The sequence below is a fragment of the Mus caroli genome, unplaced genomic scaffold, assembly GCF_978045245.1.
Source record: "Mus caroli unplaced genomic scaffold, Mus_caroli_1 scaffold_12, whole genome shotgun sequence".
NCBI classification, from domain to species: Eukaryota; Metazoa; Chordata; class Mammalia; order Rodentia; family Muridae; genus Mus; species Mus caroli.
Genome location: NW_028227267.1, coordinates 120,810,292 through 120,824,941, shown reverse-complemented (window position 1 = coordinate 120,824,941; position 14,650 = coordinate 120,810,292). Strand labels below are relative to the sequence as shown.

The 14,650-nt window shown below is 38.5% G+C and overlaps 1 protein-coding gene across 1 annotated transcript in view; it reads right to left on the bottom strand.

Annotated features, from left to right (window-relative positions):
- The window catches only part of Itgbl1 (integrin subunit beta like 1), a 261,464-nt gene that overhangs the window by 220,823 nt on the left and 25,991 nt on the right, over positions 1 to 14,650 (bottom strand). The gene's annotated exons all lie outside the window — the stretch shown is intronic.

Sequence of the window (14,650 nt, the reverse complement as noted above, 5' to 3'; positions counted from 1 at the left end):
TAAAGGCATGAGAACATGGTTATAGTCAAATTCTAAGCTTTCTTTTTCAGTGCCACAAAGACACAAAGCTGATTAGAGGAAAATTCTTAAACCCTTCCTTGTTCTTGATGCTGTTGCTTGTCAGCAATGCTTATCCAACTGAAATGGAAACTTCTGGTGTCTTGGGAAAGTCAGTTATGTCAACGAATGTCTTGCTGAACCAGATGCAGGTGAAAGGATGTTCTGTTGAGATAAATCTCCTCCCAAAATATGCCCCAGCAATGAAAACACAACACAGTTAATAGGATTTCATGCTGTGGGCCTAGATTGGGCAGATCTACTGCTACATTACCATCTTCCAGAGTTTATAAGACCCCTTGTGGGGAATTGCAGGCTGGTATCCAGTCGAGCTGAGGTATGAACTCCAATGGTCATAATTCACCTACATGACATGGTAGGTGTTCCCTCATGCTCCTGGAACTCTGGCCCCTGCCTAAGGTACCACCTCCCACAGCCCCCACAAGAGAAGCATGGCCAGTAGTCATGTAAACAATGGCCCGAGCTACTGACCTTCAGGCTAAACTCCTCCCCAGTTACCTAGCAACAGTGAAGACCATAAAAAAGGGGTGCTCAGCCCCTACCTGGCTCTCTCACTCCTTTGTCCTCTCACTTCTCACACTTCTCTCTCTTCTTCCCTTTCTCTTTGTCTTCTCTCCTCTCCTCTCCTCTCTCCTCTCCTCTCCTCTCCTGTCTCTCTCTCTCTCTCTCTCTCTCTCTCTCTCTCTCTCTCTCTCTCTCTCTCTCTCTCTCTCTCTCTCTCTCTCTCTCTCTTTCCCCTGCATTTCTATAATAAAGCTCTTAAACCATAGTCTCTGTTCCTTCAAGTTCCGCTGTGCACTTTGGTCAGTTTTGAGAACCTCTTCCCCTATTCCCTCTCTCCACAACCCTGGTGGCTTTAGCAAAGTAGCTGGGGGGGAGGGGTCCCCAGGCAGGGCTGCCCCTTGGCCACCCCCTGAAGATTGGGATAGAGGAAGGCCCACCCAGGGATGAGTGGATAGGGTAGGTAGCAGCCCTCCCACGCCTGACTGACTAGAGAATAGGGAAACTCTGGCGGGGTGTGGGCATCTTTTTTCTTCCATTCTTCCCCAGCCTCCCCCCTGTTTTTGTTCCCAACAACCCCTTAGAACTTGCTGTTTTTCCAGGCCATGTGCTTCTGTTACGATTTTCTTCATCTTCGTCTTCCTCCTCCTCTGCATCTTCTCCCTTGTCCATTTTCCCCTTCTTCTCTCCCCCTTACCTTTTGTTACACCTTACCTTTTATCTACCCAATCATCAGCTCTCCTTTATTTTACAAATTAAGGTGGGAAGCTGGTTTACAGGAAATCATCTGAGTGCTGACTCATTCCTTCTTCCCAACCACTCACTGGAGAATGGAATTAACATCAAATATAATTAGCCCCAGGGCTATCCACAACAATATTCTGCTAAGGCAAACACATGAAAGGACACATGATGTTAAGAAGAATCCAAAAGATGGTAGATGATGGTGGTTGGTAGTAGTGTATCTTGTCATTCCTTAATGACCATCATTTGCCATGACTTCATAGAAAGAAACATACCAAAAACCTTGTGGTCTTCTGGCAGCTTCTTGCCACCTCAGATTTGGGCCAATTGGCAGAATGATGTCAGCTGATACAGGCTCATGTGGAGTTTTGCTAAGACAGACTCACTTGGTGGTTTGCTGAGGCAACACCATGGAAGGACACATGATATTTGGAGAGAGTATAAGTAGGACTCAATGGACAGTGATGGCGGCTTGCATAGCTAGCTTTGCAATCCTTCTTTGGTCTCAAGTCTTTGCTGATCTTCTCTTCATTGAGAGAAGCTCCTGGCATCCCTGCTGGTCCTGGTCACTTCCACTGACTTGTGCCAATTCAGTGGAGGTCTGGCTGTTTCTTCTGGGTCATCCCACAGCTGCTGATTCATGTTTGCTATCCTGACACTACTGAACTGGACTGCTGGTACATCTGTGCAGTGTTTGCTAGTGGACCAAGCTGCCGCTGCTAATTCTTATGAACTAAACTACTGATTTCCTGACAACACAGATTGGATTTGCCCCAAAGAACAATTTCTAAACAAGTTCACTTCCCCTCATATCCTAATAACCTTTCTTTTCCACTTTGCCTTGTGTGTGTTGGGCTAGAAGGGAGGTTAAAGCATTTAAGAACCCTTATTAAAAGTAGGTTTTGAAAAATCAAAACAACACTCAACGTCAAGTGCCTCGAAAAATATCAAACCACCTGGGGGATTTGTTTATTGTTTATGTTGCTCTTTTTAGTCTTCTCATTTCCCTAGCAGACTAGTCACAAACTGTTAAGAGTATCCAGGACAAACACATCACCCTCCTTTCAAATATTTTATTGCATCCTATAATATACACCCATTTGCTTACTTTTATCTCACTAGACCATGACTTTTTTAAGGACATAGATATCAAGGACACAATATGTACTTAAGGAATGATAGTAAAAAGGTGGGGCAGAAAAATCAAATAAGTGCACACTTCTACTACAGGGATCTTCCTGTTCAAATGCCTTTCACAGAGACACAGAGGTCCTTTTAGATAATTCTACTGACAATCCATTTCATGGTACAGAAACCCCATTAAAGTACATTTGTGTGTGTGTGTGTGTGTGTGTGTGTATGCGCATGCATGTGTGTAAATGCATTCACTGTTAATCTTGGCTTTATGTGAAGGTTTCAGCTTTAAATGTTTATAATAAATAAGTAGGTAAGCTTGGAAGTGAGTAACAGCTTAGAGCACAGCATGGACACCCCAAGTGCCCTAGCATTAAACACTTCATGGAGAGATGACCCACTGAACACTCTCTATTACCCTCACCTTCTTCCACTTAGGTAGAATTATCTATAATTGTGCAAAAAGGCTCTGAGGTACTTTTTCCCTCTCTGGCATTATGTGAGGATGTCATTTTCTCTGAGTATAGTGGATATGCCTTATAAGATTCTGCCAGGTCTATTTTCTCCCTAAAACAGACAAGACAGAAACCAAGGCAAAAGAGTCAGTCTGTAATCATTTGCCAAGTACTGTTTCAGGTTCTTTCAAGTACAGTACAAAAGGCTTTTAGATAATATGAGATTCTCATATAATAGTCACTGTTTATGTAAATACTTCTATTTCATGTAACATGTACATGTGTGAATATTACACATACATAAAAGTTACTTAATACTTCTATTTCATGTAATATATACATGTGTGTATATTACACATACATAAAAGTTAAACACATGTACACACATACACACACACACAACACATACACACACACACACACACACACACACACACACAAACACAATGTGCTTAGACATATGTTTCTGAAAGGCCTGCTGCCAAGTCTTAGGACCTGAGCACCATCCCTACAACCCACAATATGGAAGGAGAGAACTGATTCCTGCACATTGTCTTCCGACATGTGTGTCCTGCCACATATGTGTTCCTATATATAAATATGCATGAACACACAAAATAAATAAATGTATTGATGTGTTAATTTTGAGCATGAGTATTATAAATGTAATTGTACCTTGGGTTCTTGATGAGTACTTTGATGAAAATATTTACGAAAATTCATAGAGCATTTGTTTTATTATTAAGTAATGCTGTTCTACCAGTGTGTGAAATTACAGCACATACTTATTACCTTATTTAATCTACAAAGCAAATATGAATTACATAATGCAAAGACTCAAGTTACTTTCTAAGCCCTCACTGGGTTATGACTCCTAAAAGGATACAACTCCTTTTCCACCCACTTTGCATGTCTAAAACTATGCATAAAACAGGAAAGATGAAGTGCAATAATAAAAGTGGTATTTAAAAACATACCTATCCTAATCAAGAGGTGTCTGATAAATCTCCTAGGCATATATCTTTATAAGCCACTTGGGATATAAAAATTATTATCGAATTTAGCAAAATAATATTTTATTCCATACATAAATTATAAATGATAATTTCCCTATCATTTACAAGTTAATGGGATGCCTATATTTCATCATGGAAGTAGATGTTTCATGTACTGTGAGAGACAAAGTTGTGTTTTAAGTTTTAATTACTGTTTTAAGAGATGCATAAAACAAAAATGCCTCTAACTGTAAGCCCTTTGAAGAAAGACAATTACTTCCTGAAATGCTGGAGGCTATTACTTATGGGAGATAACAAGGCAAGGTTTTGATCCTCTAAACAAATTTGTTTAAGCCAACTGCACCAGATGTGCTTGATCAAATGTAGATTGGATGTATACAGGCAGGAAATTCTTTCAAGATATATATTTGTTCTTGATCGTACCTAGTAGAAAATATGATGGCATTATGGGTTTGCCTGTTTAAGCCTCTGCAAAATGTGAGTCGTTGCCATTTTCTGGGAACCTAGGAATGTAGTTGGCCAGAGTCCATCATACTGGCCAGTCTGGCTCAAAATTGTGATGATGGTCTTATTCTCACATGGTAGAATTAAAAGTAATCCATCATTTTTCATGTAACATTAGCACGAGATAACCCTATGGGGTTAGAGGATTTACAGATTCATATAATCCAGTCTAGCATGTCTTTTTCTACTGATCACAGATCCCCAACTTATCATTCACTCCTCTTTGTTGTTCTATCACCCACACATGTTGTTCTATCACTTTAAAGAAGAGAACCTCAGCTCTGTTGTTGATCACCTCACTAACTTTAGTTGCTGTGGCTGAGGAAGGATTCTTTTCTTCCAGGGTATATAGATGCCTCAAAGAAACTAATGCTCTGAATGTTAGTAATTATTTAATTTTTAGAATTCTGAATTGCCTCCCCCAGGGCCTGTGTTGGAAACCATTCAGAGCTGTCCATCAGGGTCATATTCAAAGACAGACATGGTGCTAACCAAGATGAATGTTGTGCAGATAGATCTAGCCTACAGGAGAGGTCCTGACTTACCCAGTCATTCTTCTTTGTCCTTAGCCTGAAGGTAGGACTGAACTTTGTTTTCCTTTGTTATTTCAGAATGCTTTGTCCTGGTCCCCTAAACTGTATTCTCAGCTTTTATTTTTGTCACCAGTTTTTCCACAGGTACAAGTGCCCCAGGATGTTTGATGTGGGCATTCAGATAAGTACCTCTGTTATCACTGTGAATTCAAATATCCCTAAGAACACTGCCCATGTTCACTATGCATATAAATATTTAGCTATTTGGATAGAATGTGCAACTAGATCTATTGTATCTGTCAATTTGACACAATCTAGAATTATCTAAAAAGAGAGTCTTGCAGGCGTGGGCAGTGCCTAGATCATGCTTGGCTTATGGGCATGTCTTTGAGAAATTGTCTTGATTATATGAATTAATGTGGAAAGACCCAGCCTAAAAGTGGGCGGCATCATTACCTGCATTTACTTCTGAACACTGTAACAACGGAGAACAAGAGTTAAGCAGGAGACATTTCTGCATTCATTTCTCTCTGCTCTTGTCTGGATGTGATATGACTAGTTGTTTCAATCTCCTCCATTGGCTTCCCTATGCTGATCGGCTGTAACCTGAGAAATGTGAACCCTTTCCCCCTTAGGTTGTTTTATGTGGGGGTATTTATCATAGCAACAAAAATGAAACTAAAACACCAGATTTCTTCAGCTGTGCCATACTCTACCTCAATCCTAGTTTTAACCTTTCTCAGAACAGAAAGACCTAAAGGACTTTTAAATTGATTGTGTTCCCTTTTTATTACCTAATATGACCTCTGACTGATGAGAAATACAACTTACTTCAAATTTTACACGTGTGAACAAACAACTGTTAGGTTGAGGCCATTTTATTGGATATACATGAGATGAGTTCCCAGGACCATTGTATTTGAATTAGTTAGAAGGCACAGCTTTAAATTCGAAGGTGTTGTGGGAAAAGACTGAAGAAAAATTCAATTCATCTTTCAAATTCTTTCTTCTCTCTGAGGAAATGACTAGTGTAGGAAAGAAACATACCAAATCATTTCCCCTCCTATCTCAATCAATAATAGCCTTTAAGCAGTCATAAACGAACGGATGGAAACACAGTCTTTAAGATTGCATTTCTACTGCACAGTGTATTCCCAAAATACACACATTGTGGAAACAAAGACTGATTTGTTTACATCCATGTCTTTTCTAATTACCAACATATGACATAAAACATTACAAATTCTTAGTAATAATCTATTTAATTGGTAAATATATAAACAAGGTCTATCTGGGCCCTGACTATCTGAATATCCATAGAACAGACATTTTAGAGAATGAATTTGTAATGACAAGATTCAAATTTATTTAGAATGATGCCTTGTTAATTAAGATTTAATTATAATTGTGTCAGATGCAAGACTAGTATAGGCTAATCACTCTAAAATGATTGCCAACAAAGTGAATTAATGAATTTAAAACAACCAGACAGCTGGGCAGTGGTGGTGTACACCTTTAATCCTAGCACTTGAGAGGCAGAGGCAGGCGGATTTCTGAGTTCAAGGCCAGCCTGGTCTACAGAGTGAGTTCCAGAACAGCCAGAACTACACAGAGAAACCCTGACTCGAAAAACAAAAACAAACAAACGAACAAAACAGAAAAAGAAGGAGGAGGAAGAGGAGGAGGAGGAGGAGGAGAAGAAGAAGAGAGAGAGAGACAGAGACAGAGAGACAGAGACAGAGACAGAGAGACAGAGAGAAAGAAAGAAAAAAACCCAGACAATGAATACTTTTGATAGAAAAGACTAGGGTCAAATTTGAAAAATGACATTTGATCTTTGGGGCATGTGACACAGACTTCATTTTCTTAGCCTTGATGTACAGAAAAGAAAGTTCAACCTTTGTAATCTTTGTATTTATTATGAACTCAGACCCCAATCTATACTTAATCTACCAACACAAACTTTTAGAAGATAAGATATAAATGTACTTAACACTAATAATTATCAATTCTTTTAAATATTTTGATACAAAATTATAAACCGTCATAAAACACTAGGTTTTAAAACATTGCACGTATGCCTACAATACCCATTTGGTCCTAAATCTATGAGCTCTTGTCAGGGGGAATAAAGTATAGTCTCACCATGGTTTGTTTTCATCCCACTGAATTTCACAGATAAACCGTTCCAGGTTCCCCTTTCTGACTGTTTTGGGGGAAATGAATGTATTTAAAGTATGAATGTATTGGCTTACTTTTGGACATCTGGTCTTCGGGTTTTTCATCTTTATGACATGAAATTTACAAATATTAATAAGGATCTACATAAGGATGCTTATTTGGCACCAAATATTCTATCTGCTATAGTTTGTTCATTTCTGTTCCAAAAGTTTATCCATCATGACAGACTCTGGAGAAATCCAGACTTTATGGGAACACAATGATCATTCAATATATAGTATTTGAAAGAAGCTGATTTCACTGGCCCATAGAGAATTTTCAGACATGTCAGTTGAGTAATATCTATTGTTGAGAAACTTTATGAGCTATCATGGGACATTATGATTCCCATAACTCAAACTTTACTATGGCTTGTCTTCTGGGTAATATCAAGGGTATATATATATATATATATATATATATATATATATATATTTATATATATATATATAATTTCATTCTGATCCACTGAAACCAATATATTTCTAATGAGAATGTTATTACCAGGTCACTGAACTCTTAGTGGAAAAACTCTCCCTAGAAATAGAATCACTTGAAGAGTGAAGGGTACAACATAACTGTGCATGTCAGGCCACCGAGATCTAAGGGAGAAGCTAACAAAATAAATTGACATCAGTGGAGACAGATCACTGTCTGACAATAGCCTGCCACTCTGTAAGGGAGCTGTAGGGAACTCTGGTGCATGGATCTCCACATAAAGACCAGAAGGCATGAGAGAATTCCCTGTCATTTGCTGGTGTTGATTTTCCTTACTCCAGATGAAGAGACACTTTAAATCATTCAAATTCTCCTATGGACAAATAATAGAACTTTTGGCCATATAGGGACATCAGAGATTAAATCAAGTCAAGGAACAGTAGTCAGAAGTTAAACATCAAGTCAAAAATAAACAAATACTCCCAAACAAGCAAGCAGGGCCCTCTACTCTTTGCAACAGAACAAGAGATGACATAAAACTTGGCATATGAGTGATAATCACTAGAAAATAAATATTTGTATGTGTGTTATGTATGTGTTTATGTGCATATACGGAGTCCAATAATTGATGTCAAATGTCTTCTTCAATAGCTCTCCACCGTGGTTTTTGAGACATGTTCTATCAGTAAAACTAAAATTCACTAATTCTTTTGGGCTGGATAAATGGGAAGCTCTGGAGGTCTTTCTGTCTCTGTCCCTCTAGCAGCAGCAATACAAATTCATGCTGATATACACATCTCTAACTTGGGTACTGGGAGTCTGAATTCACATCCTCAATATTGCACAATCCTCTACCTATTGCACAATTTCCCCATCCTAGAAACATAAAAGTTTACTATTAAGAAATGGCATCCCACTTTATTTATTGTCAAGAGAAAGTTGGAAGAGTAATGAAATTAGATACATTGCCTGTGACTCCAGAGGGTCGTGAAGTTGAAGTAATATTCTAAGCTTGATGCCATTTGTCCTGGAAGGGTTTAAGACATTTCAACCAGATATTCAAGATGATGCTGATATTTCTGTTATATGCTCTTCACAAAGAAATTAGCCTATTTATCCAAAGAGTTTCCATTATTATTTGATCGGGGAGGGGGGGAAGCTGTTTGAAGACTATAAAATGGCATTTCCTGTTAAGGTGCCTCTAAGGTTAGTCATGATTGTCAACTTGGCAGATCTGAGAAGTCACATAGAAGACAAACCTCTAAGGATATTTGTGAAGTTATATAGAAGTTAAAGTTACATCTTAAGTGAGATGTAAAGACCCACTTTAGATATGGATACAGATACCATTCCATGGTCTGGATTTCCAGAGTGAATTAAAAAAGAGAAAATAAGCTGAGCACCAACATCCACTTCTTGACTATAGACACAATGTGAACAGCCTCATACTACTGTTGTAATGCCATCTAGTCCTGATGGATTGTAGCCTCAAACCAAATAAAATAAACCATTCATTCTTTACATTACTTTTCTTTGGTACTTTGGTCACAGAAATGGGAAAAAAAAGCCTAGTACAATTTCTCTGTGCACCTATGCATACTTACATATAAATTAGTATGAGAGAATGTAATTGAGCAGTTATTAATCAACCTACTGTTGTATAAGAGATGTATTCTTTACAGGTGGATAAATAAGTTCAAGTTATTCCTACTTCTGGAAAATTCAGAGGTTTAATTAATGATTGTTAACTTTGATGAAATTTGAAAGAATCATTATCTCACAAGTATTTTGTAGCAGTCGTTTAATATTCAAAAAGAACGCCGAGTTCCTTAGAAGAAAAGATTCACTCAAATATAAGGATAGAGCATAATAAGCTTCCCTGACAAAGAGCAACATGACATTTTTAACATAGTTGTACTTTAATTGCATCCCTATAAAGGAAAATTTTATTTCCAACACTGTTCAGCAGGATTTATCCTACATTAATCTCAGTGTTATAAGAAAGGAATCCAGTGGATAATGCCCATAATCAGGAATACTATTTTTTAAAAATACTTTATGACATACCTTATTGGACTTTTGGTTGATTAACTGAAATAGACAATGGTCAAAAATAATCCTAATATAAAGCATCAAATAGAGGATATTTTGAATATGCTGGGGGCTGGTTCTAAAACCTCCCCACCTGATAATATAAAGGCACACCGATATTCAAGTCCCTTATGTGAAATGGCATGCTGTTTGTATATAATGTGTGAATTCCCTCCTGTATACTTTTAATGATTTCCAGATTATGTATAATAGTAATCTAATATAAATTCTATGTATGTAGTTGTTCTCTGTGTTTTGTAGTACTAATAACACGTAAAGGGGAATGTATGTATGTATGCAGTACAAAGTTAGTATTTTTCTGAAATATTCTATCTGAGATGGTTGGATTCATAGGTATGTAACCTATGAATAAAGGGATGGCTAATTGTACTGTGCAATTCTGAGAACATGGAGAATGTGGGAAACAGGGTGACAGTTTCTCTAAGCCATACACATGCTGTACAGCAGTACTACAGACTATAAAGACAGTGGAAGATGGGTCTAAGGGTGACAGCTGTGATCACGATTTTGATCCAGCTGGTAACCAAGCCAAGAAACCAAACTGAGAGGAAGAAGTGTGTGAAGTGTCAGATGAAGAAAACTGAAACAGCAAAATTAGGAGTATGCTCCAGTCCTCCAGTTCATTCTCAGGAGCAAGTCAAGAGACACAGTCATCCAAACCATGACCTACATCCTGTTCCTTTTGTATTTTATTTTTCTCTTTTTTTCCACAATCATTATCATTATGATTACTATTACAATTATTTTGATATAAAATATTTTCCATGTTAAAGTCAGAGTCATCAAGCATTACTCTCTAGGGGTTATCTGATTACTAGTGAAGATTAAAGTGTCAAAGTCTGTTCATTTCTAAGTGCCCACACAAATAGGACAGGGAAAACATGAGGAGTGATTTGCCCTAGCCAAAAGTGGCAACTCTATACTTCTCTTGTTCCTTTGATCCTGTTCCAAATTGGAGCCCAAGAAATATCACAGTCGAAGTTAGAGAGGGAAAAAAATTACCTTAATGAGAAATATTTGGATGATACCACATAGTCTCCTTTCTCAGGAGCAAACGCATGTTCTGTAATCCCTTCTGCATTCAGTACTGCAAAAGTCTAAAATGCTAGTGCAATCCACTTTACAGCAAATACATCTTTCAAGTTATACATATCTACACATGAGACAGAGTTAAACAGAAAAAGAATGGGAACAGAAAAAGCAGTGCTCTTTAACCATGGCTGAGATAAAGTTTTCATCCACAGAGAGAATATATGACAAAGGCAGATGTCTGAAGCTCTTTGAAACAGATATTCAGGTGTATTCACTATTTTTTTGTTATTGTTGCTGCAATAAAGCACCATGACAAAGACAACTTAAAGAGACAGGATTTTTGTTGTTGTTGTTCATTTTTTTGTTTTTTTTGTTTAAGGTTCCAGAGGGCTAAGAGTCCACCATGATGAGATGGAGGCATGACAATAATTGGCAGGCATGGTGTCAGGAACAGGAAGCTGAAAGATCACATCTTTAACCACAAGCGTGAGGCAGATAGTAAACAGGAAGTGGCATAAGGCTATACATCTCAAAACACACCACCAGTAATTTATTTCCTCCAGAAAAGCTGTGCTACCTCCCTAAACAGTGCCACCAACTGGGGACCAAGTGTTCAGATGTGTGAACCTATAAGGGGCATTTCTCATTCAAGCCACCATACCAGGGAGCAACTTATAAAATCACAAAGATAGCCACATAGCACTAGAGAAGAACAACCAGAAATCAAGAAGGGAGCCCCCCTAACTATGATTGGTCTTGCAACTAATTTCAACAAAATAGATTAGAGGTTAAACATGCTGACTCTTGTATAGCAGCACATACCTAATTGCCTTTGTATTTTTAATGCTAAGTTAAGTTTTACCCTGTATTAACTAATTCTTTCATTTATTATAAAACCCTGGAGCCATAATGAGACAAAATCTTTTGAAACTAAAGCAACCCGTTATAGATTTCTAGGCATATGTCATACATAAGTAACACTGCCTTCCGAAATTCCTAAACAGTTAAACCAATCTGTGGAAGGAGTTCCACACCTATATGAAAACTATATACAATAAAATTATTGTAATACATATTTCAATGGGAAAATATGTCAAAATTTCTTCCCTGAAAGATGCCATTGTATAAGATTATTCTAATAATTTTCAATATTAATTTCAATCTAATAAATTTCAACGTAGAAACTTGGGCCAGCCACTGGGGTTTCAAGGGAAATGTAAGTTGACAGTGGAGACAGCTCCCAAATAAACTGTACAAAATCACAGTAGAGAGCCTTTCTCTTTTACAAAATTAGAATGGAAAGAAGAAGTGTCAGATGTGTTGAATTCCTGCATTCCAAGACTCTACGTTCACAGGCTGACTAGACTGGAAAATCTTAAAAACTGAAACCTTAGAAGAGTTCTCAGGACATACCTATGATTGGAAAAGTGCTGGCCAGGAGCTGGCATCAAAATCTTCCCACATCTCCTTGGAAACTGTCAAAGTCTTAAACCCCACAGAAGGAATATTTGCATTTGAGTCTGACAATGGAGGATTTTGTATTTACCCAGAAGGAAAGCACATCATCTGAATTCCCCAGAAAAAAAAAAAAGGGGGGAGATGGATGCTATTTGTCTCATTGGCCCCCTCAGTCCTAAACTCAATTTCCAAGTGATTTCTAGAGACTAATTGGTCACTACAGATTAATCTTTCTGAAGGAGAGCTGCATGGCCACTTAGGTGAGAGTTGAGATGCAATGAGCATCTAACTCCCAAGAAAAAGTATCAAGCCACTCTAGAAATTGAGATTTTATTTACTGAAATTCTACATGGCTCATTTACGTGCATATACATTAAACAAAATCAGTTCATCTTTCTGGGTTCAGTCTTTGCTTAGCTTGCCCAACTAGAGAGAACTTTCAGATGTTCAGTGCCTTCCTATATAAGAAAAAACCCATATATGCCTTGCATAGAGCTTCCTATATGTCTGAGCCCAGCAGCACAGAAAAAAGTTTACATATGATTGTATATTTTAAGAATAAAGTAATTAAAAGAGGAAATAAAAACTTTGTCTCTTTGAACCTAAAGCTGTCTGTGTCTCCTGTGACCTATGTCATTGGGATTAATTCTCTAAATTTGGGTGTAAGATATAGGGCATGTAAAGCATTTGCCTCTGAGGAATCAAGTAAAAAGTAAAGCAATCCAAGGTCCAGGTGCTGTTAGCAGACTTAAGTACTTATTGTCAGGTCAGATCACTACAAAGCCAGTCAGCTGCACATTTGGCTTCTCCCATCTCATAAGAAAACCTGTGGCCTTTTCCTCTTTTGTCTCACATAATAGTCCACTGTCCGGAGGGTAGTTCCATAGCCTTTCTTGCTGTGGAATTGGCATTCAGCTATGCTCCCTAATCTTCCTGGTTCCTGGACTCCCTTGAACCATAAGCTGGTGCCTAATAGTCAAACTATACCTGCCTATAAGCTCTTGCTTGGTTTATAGATCCTGTTTTTTTTTTTTGTTTTGTTTTGTTTTGTTTTGTTTTGTTTTTTAATTCCCCAATTCTCTTCTCTGGAATTTTTAAGGATGTCTTTGTTCTAGATACAATAGGGCACTCTCACTAATAATACCATTGCTATGGTAGAGTGTCTTTTTTTTTTTTTGCATTTATTTCTAACTTTTAATGTTGTTTCCTATAGAGGCTTTTGAAGGATTACTAGGCATTACTAGGAAGGGGAGAGACCTCTCTGGGGACCTCTTCCTCTCATCTGATCATGTCCTCTCCCTAGATGTCATCTAGGCAGCATGAACTTAAGGCTGAGCTGTCTGAATTTCTCCAGCAGAAATTGAGGGAAGGGATTGCCATCCCACAGTCACATCTCTGACTCATAATTGTTCCTATCTGAAAAAATTACAGGGATGGAAATGGAGAGGAGCCTGAGGAAAAGAAGGTCCAGCAACAGGCTCAAAGTGGGATCCAGCTTAAGGTGAGGTCCCAAAGCTTGACACTATTACTGAGGCTATGGAGCACTCACAAAAAGGGACCTATTATGACTGTCCTCAGAAAGACCCAGAAAGCAACTGAAAGAGTCAGATGCAGATACTTGCATCTAACCAATGGACAGAAGCAGCTGACCCCTGTTGTTGAATTAGGGAAGGCTGAAAGAAGCTGAGTAGAAGGGCAATCCTGTAGGAAGACCAGCAGTCTCAATTAATCTGGACCCCTGAGATCTTTATGGTAGAGTATCTATACAAAGGAACTCACATAATATGTACTCACTGATAAGTGGATATTAGCCCAGAAACTTAGAAGGCCCAAGATACAATTTGCAAAACATTGAAAATCAAGAAGGAAGACCAAAGTGTGGATACTTCCTTCCTCCTTAGAATGGGGAACAAAATACCCATGGAAGGAGTTACAGAGACTAAGTTTGGAGCTGAGAGAGAAGGAAGAACCATCCAGACACTGCCCCACCCTGGGATCCATGCCATAATCAGCCAGCCACCAAACCTAGACACTATTGCACATGCCAGCAATATTCTCTCTCTTGTTAGGCTATGCCAGTGCCTGGCAAATACAGAAATGGATGTTCACAGTTGGTCTATTGGATGGAGCATAAGGCCCCCAATGGAGAAGCTAGAGAAAGTACCCAAGGATCTGAAGGGGTCTGCAACCCTATAGGAGGAACAACAATATGAACTAACCAGTACCCCCAGAGCTCCTGTCTCTAGCCTAGTTGGCCATCATTGGGAGGAAAGGCCCTTGGTCTTGCAAAGATTATATGCCCCAGTACAGGGGAATGACAGGGCCAGGAAGTGGTAGTGGGTGGGTTGGGGAGTAGGAGGGGAAGGGTATAGGGGACTTTCAGAATAGCATTTGAAATGTAAATGAAGGCGCCTTTTCTCAACTG